The sequence below is a fragment of the Miscanthus floridulus genome, chromosome 9 (genome assembly GCF_019320115.1).
Source record: "Miscanthus floridulus cultivar M001 chromosome 9, ASM1932011v1, whole genome shotgun sequence".
Taxonomy (NCBI): Eukaryota; Viridiplantae; Streptophyta; class Magnoliopsida; order Poales; family Poaceae; genus Miscanthus; species Miscanthus floridulus.
The window spans coordinates 72,817,388-72,829,793 of NC_089588.1; the positions used below are offsets into that span (position 1 = coordinate 72,817,388).

Here is a 12,406-nt window from a genome sequence, read left to right on the forward strand (position 1 = left end):
AACAATGGGCTCTAAGTAGACTGTATGTTGACGTGGAGAAGAGAGGAAATGAGAGAGAAGAGAAGCAAACTGTAACCTTACAGCCAGCTTATGCACAAAAACAAAGAATTTCTGTGAGACAGACGAGTGGACTGTAAGCTGACTAACTATTATATGAGTACATTGATAGATTGGTTGTAAGTTTTTATACAACCAGTAGCCGGCTATATTATTAGCCTTACTCTAAACAGTTTTAGCTCTACGCACTCTGTTCGAGAAAAAATGGTAGAGTTGTGGGAGCACCTAAAGAGGTGCTCTACAAATTCTAGGTTTTTTTTGGAGCTGCTCTATGGTACAATTTATAGAGCAGAGTTTACGGGGCAGTGACATACACTCGCACTTACACGGAGACAGTGTGGTCAATCTTCTTCTTTCTTCTTCGGTCCCCTGTTCTTTCTTCCTCTTCCTATTTTCCTCCTCTCCTCCCTGACATCTCCACGTAGTACACGCTGGCTCCGCCCCGCCAGGACATAGCATCAGATGTGCCTTATAGCCATTTTTTGTATTTATGATCAAATTTTGGATGACTGCAAGACTTGGGTTGTTTTTTTCTTTTGCCGCTTTACCAAAATAGTGTGTCATGGTTTTTTCTTCTAGATGAAGGCCTGTCACTGTTCTCAGTTACAATATAAAATCATTCCTCTTCATTTCTTGTATAAAAATAACTCGCCATTAAAAGGTATCAACATATATACTTGGCTGGAAAAGAGCTAGCACCGTACCGGTACCGAACCACAAACTCAAACCCGCTAATTCCTAAATTTACTTTAAATTTTGGGGCATTCATGTTTTTTCGTCTATTCTCAAAATTGCAATTGTTATGCGCAAAACAAATTGCAATTGTGATTTTACAGCTTTTTTTCAGATTTTGTAATTTTACCCTCACTTTTTTAAAATGAAGCTCAGGTCTGCCCCTGTTATGTTAAATCATCTTAACGGTCTTAACTCTGGTAAAAAAACATGAATGCCCAATATTTACCCCTAGTGCCCCCTGGTAAGGATCATTCTATGCTCCATATATACATTCCCAACAGTAACCAAATCAGTTCCAGGAACTAACCATCAGAATTCGTTAGCCTACTAATTAATCGCTGGCCACAAACTCTATCCAGATCCATCCAGATTAAGGGGAGAAAAAAAAGTGAAAACAATATCACCGGTGGCTACAAATCTCCACTTGTTCCTGATCCATCCTGGAGTAGACAGTGCATCCACTTGTTCCTGAGATTGAGCGGCAGCAAGCAGCACCCAACTGGCCTCCACGTCCGTCCGTGCCACCCCTCCCCCTACTGCAGGGCCTGCCGCCCCAGGCCAGCGTAGCGGAATGGATTAGCAGAGGTGAAGTGCCCCTCTCTGGCCTGCTCCGCCCGCGCCCGCGCATGGCTTCCGCCACAGAGCCGCTCGCTCCGCCACGCACCACCGCTGGGTTCGGGAGGGCGTCAGGAAGTCGATGGTTGAGGGGATGGACAGTCGTCGGTGTATTTGGATGAATAGGTGGGGGTAGAAGAGTATTTTTCATATTTTCTTATTCAATTTTTTATTTTTTTTAATTCCTCAATTTTTTATTTTTTTTAACTCACTTAACGTGGGATCATCAAACGGGCATCCAAACAAGGGTAAACGGATTATTCGGTTTGAAATAGTGAGGCAAAATTGCAAAGTCTAAAATGTAGGTGTAAAATCACCATTGCACCCAGAAACATGAGTAAGATCGCAATAGTCCCTTAAATTTTATCTTAATATTGCTTAGAGTAAAATAAAATACAGTTAGACAACAAAAATATTTATAAAATACAAATAATATATATTTCATAAGATAAATGGAATATATATTCCTCCTTTGCCTAAATTTAGGGCATGTTTGTTAGGGCTCCTCATCGGCTCCGGCTCCCGCTCCTGCTCCTCCAAAGGAGCCTTACCAACGTTTTGTAGGAGCCGTTTTTCACTGAAAAACAGATGACCTGAAATTGTTTTGGAGTCCAAGACGGCTTGCTCCTCTGGAGGAGCCTTACCAAACACCCCCTTACGTATGTTTTAAATACACCTATGTTCAATTCTTTCTTAGATGATTTTTCAAATTTTCAAAATTGAAATACAATCCCGTAAAATAGAAATTGCATTTTAGTTTGTAAAAAATAGTGTTATAGCTGATTTTAGTGGTACATCAACTCAGACACAATTATTGCTGTTAATTCTAAACTATTCTAGCTCGTTTTATATGATTGAGAATTTGAGATGGCACTAGGTTAATTGAAGTAAATTTCTTCCTGCCTGATGGAAATCCAAAGTTACTGTTAAAGATGGCAAAAGATCTCTTTTATTATATTATAGTTTTTTTTTTACTTTTATGAATCCAGATTGCAATATAGTCCATTTATCATATATGGAGGCCTTAAATACATATAGCTCTAGGTAGTTTCGTTGCTTCTTTTTATAATATTCTGATTTTAGTTTGATTAATTCGATGTTTATTCTATTGCATAACAGCTTTGCATTTTTTTTAAGATTAAACTGCAGAGAGTCAGCTTTGCATATATCCATTATCATTTTTGTCTAAACACAACAAGGTGTGTTTAATTTGTGCATTTTGCCAATAACAATGCTGTCCAAAACTTGTTTCTTTATTTTCCACACAATATGCAATGGATACTTCCTTTTTTAGCACCAAATTAACATTCTTCTTTTGGTTTTGTTCTGCAGACTCTTCCACACATTGCCGGCACAATGATCCAAGCTACTAATACTCGTTTGGTACCTCACCTTGAAATAACAGAGAAGGATAATATATCATGTGAGATAAGTGAACACGTCAAACAACGTTCCAGGATGAAGTCAAAATTGCATGTGAGCTGTTGGAGCTATTGCATGGTGATAGATATGAAAATGTCACTGATTTTAATGAGCTCCTAAACATCCTTGGATATGAGATGAAGCCGAAGCGGGTGCTTCTTGTTATGGATGATATGTGGGAGGACAACAAGAAGGAGAAATGGGATGAGTTCCTAACTCCTCTAATCACCAATGGTGTAAATGGAAACATGATTATAGTAACAACACGAAAATCGTCTGTAGCCAGAATGACAGGAGCAACTCATGACATTAATCTTGACGGTTTAGAGCCTGAAGATTTTTGGTGTCTGTTCAAGGAATGCGCCTTTGGGGATGAAAACCATATAGGGCACCGGAAATTGCAGAAAATTGGGCGAAAGATAACTGTGAAGCTGAAGGGTTATCCTTTGGCAGCAAAAAGTGTGGGAAAACTACTAAAGAGGAAACTTGATGATGAACACTGGAATAGAGTTTTGGATAACACTGAATGGAAGAACCAAAAAGATGATAATGATATCATACCAGCACTGAAGATCAGTTACAATTATATACCAAAACATCTCCAGCGATGCTTTCTTACTGTTCTGTATTTCCAAAGAACCATCGTTATGATGAAAAGCGGTTAGTTCATATCTGGATTGCCCAAGGTTTTGTACCTTTCACTGACCAGTGCACACGAGCAGAGGAAATTGGAAGCAAGTATCTAGCAGACTTGATTGATTGCTAGAACATTTCATCTCGCCTCTATTTTTGCCTTTAGTCCCGGTATTTTTGTGTTCGGGACTAAATGGACTATTAGTCCTGGTTGTATCCTCAAACAAGGATACAAAGTTCCTGCCCCAAGTGTGTGGCGACGGCAGGCAACAATTAGTCCCGGTTATAGCCCAGAGCCAGGACTAAAGGTTATCCTTTAGTCCCGGCTGGACCTTCCAACCGGGAATAAATCTTTACTCCCGGCTTGAGGCTCCAGCTGGGACTAAAGGATGACCTTTAGTCCCGGCTCTGGGCTATAACCGGGATCTCCCGGCTTGAGGCTCCAGCCGGGACTAAAGGATGACCTTTAGTCCTGGCTCTGGGCTATAACTGGGATAAAATCTTTCTTGATAAAATAATATAGTCGCGCTGGACAAAAAAATGGGGCAGCCAGGCATTGAACCCACGACCTTATAGCCAAGGTCCAAACCGCAGCGCACTAGATAGCCATCTGAACTAAGTCACTTTCTCGACAAGAAAGCACCCAAACATTTATTTAATAAGAGAAAAGACCCTTTAATTGATTATATTCTTTTGTTAACTATACTTTGAATTTTCTGGTCCATGTGCTTTCTAGTGTCTGATTGATCTCATTATTTTTTTCAGGGTTTCAAATGCCCAGTGTGAAGCCACCACCAAGTTTGAGATTTTTCTGAATTGGTTTGGTAATTTTTTCACTTTAATTGAATTTCTACGCGACTTCACCCATTAATTATACGTTGAACTGAGTCCACCCCCGAAAAGATCTGGAATGGTGCCAAACTTTGCCAAATGGTCTCTTGTGCCCTAGGAGACAAATATTTGTGGAGGTTGATGCAAAATTATATTGTTTTGAATATGTAATTCGCCGTATTTCGTCTCACGCGGCACAAAGAAAAATGTAATAATAAAAATAATTATCAGAAAAACCTAAGATCTTGTGTGGGGACGTATTTTGGGTGTAAATGACTGCCAAAAAAATTTTAAGCCATTTCGACATAGGCGGAGTCGACGTGCTTCACAGAGGTATATAGAACCTTTCGTCGAACCCTATCTATACACCTAGGTTCTCTGGGATTCTGAGGTCCATGTGCTTTCTAGTGCCGGATTGGGCTGAAACTTTTTCTCGAGACTTCAAATGCCTTATGTGTAGCCACCACCAAGTTTGAGATTTTTCTGAGGTGGTTTGGTATTTTTTTCACTTTAATTGAATTTTCTCGCGAATTCACCGATTAATTATACATTGAACTGGGTCCACCCCCTAAATGATCCGGAATGATGCCAAACTTTGCCAAATGGTCTATTGTGCCCTAGGAGACAAATATTTGTGGAGGTTGATGCAAAATTATATTGTTTTCAATATGTAATTCACCGTATTTCGTCTCACGCGGCACAAAGAAAAATGTAATAATAAAAATAATTATCAGAAAAATCTAAGATCTTGTGTGGGGCCATATTTTGGGTGTAAATGACTGCCAAAAAATTTTCAAGCCATTTCGACATAGGCGGAGTCGACGTGCTTCACAGAAATATATAGAACCTTTCATCGAACCCTATCTATACACCTAGGTTCTCTGGGACTCTGAAGTCCATTTGCTTTCTAGTGCTGGATTGGTCTCAAACTTTTTCTCAAGACTACAAATGCCCTGTGTGTAGCCACCACCAAGTTTGAGATTTTTCTGAGGTGGTTTGGTACTTTTTTAACTTTAATTGAATTTCCGCCCGAACTCACCGATTAATTATACAATGATTAATGAAGAACCTAAAGATTTACGTTACAATTACGTGAAAACTAATTTCCTGTCGAAAACCAATAAATTTAATAATTTCAATTAAAGTCTACATTTTTGCATTAACGAAAATAGTGAGTATTAGTTGCATTATGTTCAACATTTATAATAAAAAACACAATAGTTTAGGTCACATATTTTTTTGTGTGCAGTAAATGAAAATAAAGTTTATTACTTTTTCTAAAAAAAATTATGCCTAGTATTGAATTTACTGCGCAAATAATAAGACTTAAACATTTAAATACAAAACATATATAAAATAAACTGGTCTGCTTAAAAGTTGGCGGGAAATGAAAATGTAGCCCACCTTTAGTTCCAGCTCCTGCCACCAGCTGAGACTAAAGGTGGGCTGCATTTGGTGGCACGCCAAAAAATCCTTTAGTCCCGGCTCCTTCCAATAGCCCGGACTAAAGGTCCCCCCTTTAGTCCCGGCCGGTGGCAGGAGCGGGGACTAAATGTGCTTTAGTCCCGGGCGGTGGATAGAGCCAGGACTAAAGGTCCCTCTCCTATATACTGCCGCCTCCCTTCTCTCTTCCTCCTCATCGATCGTCTTCATCTTCAGCGCGTCCCCAGAGCTCCGCCGTCGCCGATTCGCCTCCCCGGCCACCCCCGACGCCGCCTTCCTCACCGGAGGGCACCCCGAGGCTCGCCCACCTCGCCGAAGTAGCCCCGACGCCGCGCCCCTCACCGATGAGCCCTCGGCCGCCCCCGATGCCGCGCGCGCGCCACGCCACCACCGATTTCGCCTTCTCGGCCACCCCCAACGCCGCCTTCCTCATAGGAGGGCACCCCAACGCCCGCCCACCTCGTCGGAGTAGCCCCGACGCCGCGCCCCTCAATGAGGAGCCCCTGGCTGCCCCCGACGCTGCGCGCACGCCATGCCACCGCCGATTTCGCTTTCCTGGGCCACCCTGGCCCGACGCCGCGCCTTCTTCCTCACCGGAGGGCATCCCGACGCCCACCCACACCTCGCCGGAGTAGCCCCGATGACGCCGCGCCCGGCCAGGAGCCCCCGTGCCTCGATCCAGCGCCGCTGTCCACCACTGCCCGTCGCCAACACTCCATTAATTCTAAACCGCCCTCGCCACCATCAGACTTTGACCGCACTCTTAGCAAGATAATCAAGAAAGCTGCTAAAGCAGGGGAAACTGTTGCACAACTCGGAGAACAAGAATTGCAATCAGTCCCTCCTCTAGTTATTGCTAATGAATATGGTTCAAACATAGATATGCTGGATATGATGGAAATACCTGCTGATAAAGAAGTGGATATGGCGGAACTTGCTAACTTTTTTGCTATGAGAGGTATCGACCTTGGTGATTTCCGTCTTCGAAAGTGCGCCAGGTAGCGGATGAATGGCAGAAATATGAGCATGGTAGGAGTCTATGGAATCCTAAGACCATCAATGAACTGGGTACACAATTGTTCAAGCTAAACACCTTGTACCTCGACGCGTGTCACCGGAAAGAGTTCTACATTTCTGTCAGAATCAAAGACAACCATTGGTTCCGTGGCGATGACGTTATGTACATTGAGTTTGCTGAATTACACCAACTAGTCCACCGGAACTCTCTCGACAAGACTCTCATCAGCTGCTATTGTCTGTAAGTGATTCTTTCTACTAATTAATAATAAGTCGCTACGTACGTACATGTCTGTGTTTATTATCCTCACTCTATATATATGATGCAGGTTTGAGATGGGAGAGTGCAAAAAGAGAGGGTGTACTGATATTGGTTTCATTGATCCATATATCGTATTCAAAAAACCTAAACCCCAACCAATATGGAAAGCAGAAATAGAGGCCAATATCAAGATGTTCTTAGAGAAGCAACGTGACAAGAAATGTATACTGTTCCCCTACAACTTCAGGTAAGTGTTCATAATGTCGACGATCGTGTATCCATATATATATGTTCACTGTACCTGATAGATATTATTCAGAGGTAATTGCAGTCTCACTAGCAAAACTATTCCAGTCTCTCTGTATGCAAATTAATGGTCCAAATATTTTTTATGTTATTTGGTAGTTGTTGGGAAAAGGTCTGTCAGGAACACCATATGAAACGCAAAGTGCCACTGAAAGTAGTGCTATACAAAGTAAGTACTATATACCTACCTTAGTTCAATTTCCCTATGCTCGGATGATGACGAATCTTTTTCTCGTAAAGTGGGTTTTGCTGCAGCCCCAGGGGACCAATCTCTGTGGATACTATGTTTGCGAGTTCATGAGAGTGTGCTAAAAAAGAACTAGTCTAGAGCAAAAAAGGGTAAGTGTACACACACACACACACACATATATATATATATATATATATATATATATATATATATATATTCTTCATACATATATATTATATATATATATATTCGTGATAGATACAATTTATTTATCATTATTCTTGATACATATATATATATATATATACTAATATACTTTTTCTTTATCTCATATCTCAAATTGAAGACTCGTTGGTTGAGGGAAAAACCCTGGATACACACCATCTCAAAGCAATCCAAGAGACAATAGGTGGATTTCTTAATGATAAGGTCTTAACTCCCGGCGGCGAGTTTTACTATGACCCAAATATGTGATGATGAAAGCCAAATTTCATATTGATCCAAAGAACATGTGATGATGAAATGTACAATTAATGCAAACTTTACATGTGACGATGAAATGTAATATTATGTTTTAGTTTACTTTTACTTGTGTTGCTTGCGTGCATTGATCGAGCGAAAACTTTACAGTACACGCGCGTATACGTATATTACTTTGCAGTGAATAATGCGTATTCGAAAACCAAATTAAAACAAAAAAGAATCATCAATTGAAATAAGCAGGAAAAGAAAAAAAAAAGACCCTTTAGTCCCTGGTTGGTAATACCGAACCGGGAATAAAGGGGCCAGCCCAGGCGCTAGCGTGGCTACCTTTTTAGTCTCGGTTGGTATCACCAACCGGGACTAAAGGTCCACTTCTATTCCCGGCTACTAACCCTTTATTCCCGAACTCCTATTCCCGGCTGCGTAACCGGGAATAAAGGTGGTTGGCAGCCGGGAATAGAAGCCCTTTTTTTACTAGTGGGATTTTTCCTTAGTGAACCTCCAAGATCATCGTTACTCATGCATGATCTTGTTCATGATTTAGCACAGATAGTTTCATCTCATGAATCCTTCACCATAGAGGACTTCAAGCCTGCAGGTGATTTCCAGCTTATTCGTCATGTCAGTATAATCAGTAATCACCAAGTCGGCATACTATGGGCAGTTTGATGGCACCGTCGAACCTAACGAGAACTTCATGCAAGAGTTTGCCAAGACCTTCTGCACATTACCACAAAAGAACATAAGTACGTTGATGCTATTTGGTGCACATGATTTGAGCTTTGCTAATACATTCCATCACCAACTCATTGAGATGAGAGTGGTCCGAGTGGTGAAGATGGAAGTGGTGTATCCTGATCTGAATATCTTGATACCCAATATCTCAGGATTTATCAATCTTCGCTATCTCGAGCTTAGCTCCTTCTACAGAGGCCTTAAACTGCAACTGCCGGAGGCTATATGTAAACTTTACCAGTTACATGTCCTAGATATAAGTAGCTTCAATGCCACCACAATTCTACCAAAAGGCCTGAACAAACTTGTCAACCTGCGACATTTTATGGCCAGAGAGGAGCTGCATGCACAGATAGCCAGAGTAGGAAGATTGATTTTCCTTCAAGAGCTTATGGCATTTGATGTCAGGAAAGAGAGTGATTTTAGCATCGCGCAACTGGAAAATTTGAATGGAATTAGAGGATCAATTAGCATCTACAATCTTCAGAGTTTGGAAAGCCAAGAAGAGGACAGCAAGGCTAGGCTACGTTCCAAACTACAGCTAAATAGCTTGCGGTTGTCATGGTTTGATATGCCGAAATCCTTGAGCAGTCTTAACATAATAGAGGGCCTTGAACCTCCCACATGCATTAATTCTGGAATACACAGGAGAGCTGTGTATCATTGCATTAAGAAAGGGGATAAAAGGCTTATATAGCCATACAACAGCACACACACCAACTTTACACACCATCTCTAGGTTACATACGCTGCCTGTTAAAAAAGTAAAAAGTCGACCTCCCTCAACAGGCGCTGCTAGACCCTAGGTCGAGCAGCGACCAGTTCACTAATGCCTTTAGCGCCTGCCAACCTCCAGAGAGCGGCTTCTTCTTGTGCAAGGAGAAGCACCTGCTCCATCCTAGGCGAGGCACCATTGAACACAATATCATTTCTCTCCTTCCAAAGCATCCAGGCTCCTAGCATGACCAATGAATTGAATCCTCTCTTGGTTCTTTTGTCAAGAGTGCTACCGGCTTGTTGCCACCAGTCAAAGAACCCAGTGGTAGATGGTTGAGGTGCAATATCCGGGAGTGCAAAGGTGCGAAGTAATTGAAACCAGAATTGCCGAGAGAAGACACAGGAACAGAGGAGGTGCTGAATGGTTTCATCCTCTTGGTCGTAGAAGGGGCAGTGCTCAGGATGAGGAAGACGTCTTCCAGCAAGTCTATCAGTTGTCCAACATCGATTATGTGCAACTAACCAAAGGAAGAATTTGCACTTCCAGGGACCCCAATTCTTCCAAATTAGAGTGCTTGGCTGCAAACTGGACTGCTCCAAGGAACAAAGCCTCATATGCTGTCTTAGTTGAGAATTGACCTGAAATGTCCAATTTCCACTTATGAACATCCTCAACCTCTGGCAGGAGTAATGTTTCCTGAACCAAGTCCCAAATGTCCAAGAATTCTGATAGGACCTCCACTGAGTGGTGCCCCTGGATATCATGTACCCACTGATTGTCCATTAGTGCTTCCTAAACTGTACGTTTCTTAACCCGCCTCTTGGGTATGGTTGCAAATAAATTGGGAGCTAATAGCTGAATAGAGGACCATTGTAACCACCGATCAGTCCAGAACTTGGTGTTCGCCCCATTGCCGACTTCCGTAGTTACAGCAGCATCAAATAGGGCCTGTGCATTCCCATGAACTGTGACCGGGAAGGCAGCCCATGGCTTATCAGGTTCAGTTTTACTCAACCACAACCAATGGACCCTGAGTGCCCAACCAAATCTTTGAACGTCTAATATGCCCAAGCCACCAAGCTCCTTTGGACGGCTCACCTTGGGCCAAGCTAATAAACAGTGACCTCCTTTTGCCTCCTTCCTGTCGCGCCACAAGAAATTACGATGGATCATATCCACCGCCTTTAGGCACCATGGAGGAAGCTCCAAGGCAGTGACGAAATAGATTAGAACTGAGGTGAGAACTGATTGCACATATGTAGCACGACCAACTCGATTCATCAACTTAGATTTCCAACCTGGCAGATAGTCAGCCACCTTCTCAATCAAAGGTTGTAAGTGTGTCTTAGACAAGCTTCTTGATGGAAAGAGGAAGGCCAAGATATTTGCAGGGAAACTCCTAAACTACACATGGAAAATGAGTCTGAACCACATCCAAGTCTTCATTTGAACATTGAATAGGAGAGACACTGCATTTTCTGAATATTTGTTCCTAGTCCTGAAGATGTGCCAAATAGTCGTAACAGTGCATCCACCACATGCAAATCTGTGGCGACTGGGCGAAGAAATAGTACCACATCATCGACATAAAGGGATACACGATGATGAATATTCCTAGTGGAAATTGGCTGCAGCAGCCCTTCAATGCTCGCCTTTTCAATCAATCTATTCAGGACATCCATGACAAGGATAAAAAGCATAGGAGAGAGTGGGTCACCTTGCCGAAGTCCACGCCGGTGATATAAAACCTCACCGGGGACCCCATTGAGTAGCACCCTAGTTGATGACGAGCCAAGCAAGCCACTGATCATATCCTGCCATTTACTGCCCAAAACCCCTTCTCTGAAGAACCTCCAAAAGAAATGGCCAGGCAACCGAGTCGAAGGCTTTAGAGATGTCCAGCTTCAATAGAATGCGTGGTTGCTTTTGTTGATGTAAGAACCTAGGCCGTCTGCTGGACAAGTATGAAATTATCATGAATACAATGCCCTTTCACAAAAGCACTTTTATTGGATGACACCAACTCACTAAGTCTTCCTGCCAAGCGGTTTGCCAAAAGTCTTTAACTGAGGAAGCATCATCTTTTTTGGGCAAGAGAGTTAGCAGTGTTGAGTTAAGAAGCTGCATGTTCCTAAAATTCCCACGCTTGCAACGCTTGATATAGCAGCCATTAAATCAGATTTGATAACTGGCCAGCATATCTTGTAGAAACGCCCTATGTATCCATCCGGGCCTGGGGCCTTATCTGGAGGCAAATGCTTGGTGGTGTTCCACACCTCATCCTCCGAAAAAGGCAGTTCCTAGGTCGACCAAATCAATTTGGCTTAAGTTCAGCTCTTCAAGGTTGATGGCCAGATCCCGCTGGCTACTTGTGCCCAACAACTGATCATAGAAATCAAAAATTGCTGCAGCCTTATCCTCATGGCTAGTCAGCACCTGATCATCTACTATTATTTGTGAGATAAAATTTTTGCGCTTCCTATGACGAACATGAGCATGAAACAACGTTGCATTAGCATCCCCATCAGTTAATCCTTGACCTGACCCGAGCAATTGTTCTTTGCATAGACTCAAAGCTAGAGAATGTTTTTTCAAAGAGTGCAGCAACCAAAGCTCTCCTTCTGATAGTTGTCTACTGTCCTGAGCAATTTCAAGTTGATAGATAATTTCTCTGGCAATACCAAGTTGAGCACCAATGTTTTCTATGCATTTCTGACTCCAGCTTTGTAAAGCTCGGGTGAGACTATTTAAACTTCAGTGACAGAGTCTCCGAGGACAAGCCCTTGCTTCTACTGAACCCCAGGCCTGACCAACCACTTCATGGTATCCCTCCAGTTTAGGCCAAAAAGATGCAAAGTGGAATCTGCTCTTTCCAGGCAGCATGTCATTCAGCCCTATAATTAGAGGTCAATGATCTTAGTCCATGGAGGCTGTACTTTGCAACAGACAACTTGGAAAT

At 42.4% G+C, this 12,406-nt stretch overlaps 1 pseudogene; it reads left to right on the forward strand.

The window, feature by feature from the left end:
* The window catches only part of LOC136480072 (putative disease resistance protein RGA3), a 34,172-nt pseudogene that overhangs the window by 7,088 nt on the left and 14,678 nt on the right, over window positions 1–12,406 (forward strand).